Here is a 649-nt window from a genome sequence, read left to right as displayed (position 1 = left end):
CCTTAACACTGAGCCCCAGCGAGAGAGAGAGTGGCGTCTCTGGGGGGCACAGCTGCACCCACAGCACAGACTGCATTGAGCCCAGAGCTCACAGGTGGTCCGCCATGTAGTGCTGCAACCAACAGAAGAAAAAAAAAACGTCATTAGGAAATGAGTTACGACACACATGGCAAATGACTGTCAGATTCGGTATGAAGGGCAACGTAACACACACACACACACACACACACACACACACACACATGCATGCACACAGAGTTTCAGGGTGGTCTCATTAAAGCTAATGTACCATTGAGTTTTCTTTCAACTGTTCTCTCACTCTCTCTTTTTTTTTCTCTTTTACTGATACCATGTGCTACTGCAGTGTGTGTGTTGTGCTTAGAAGAATCCTCCAGAATTTTGGGAAGCAATACATGATTATTATTATTATTATTATTTATTATTATTATTATTATTATTATTATTATTATTATTATTATTATTATATAATATTCCAATGTACTTCAGAAATCATTCTCCATACTCCTGCACTGAGCTCCATTCATACTTTAAGCTGTTTCAATATTTCCAGGTTTTTTTTTTTTTGTTTGTTTAGTTCACTCAGTCCCATTAATGTAAATATAATCAAACAAAAGGTAATCCCTGCATC

Source organism: Astyanax mexicanus, chromosome 23 (genome assembly GCF_023375975.1).
Source record: "Astyanax mexicanus isolate ESR-SI-001 chromosome 23, AstMex3_surface, whole genome shotgun sequence".
Classification (NCBI taxonomy): Eukaryota; Metazoa; Chordata; class Actinopteri; order Characiformes; family Acestrorhamphidae; genus Astyanax; species Astyanax mexicanus.
Note: the sequence above shows the minus strand (reverse complement) of the source record.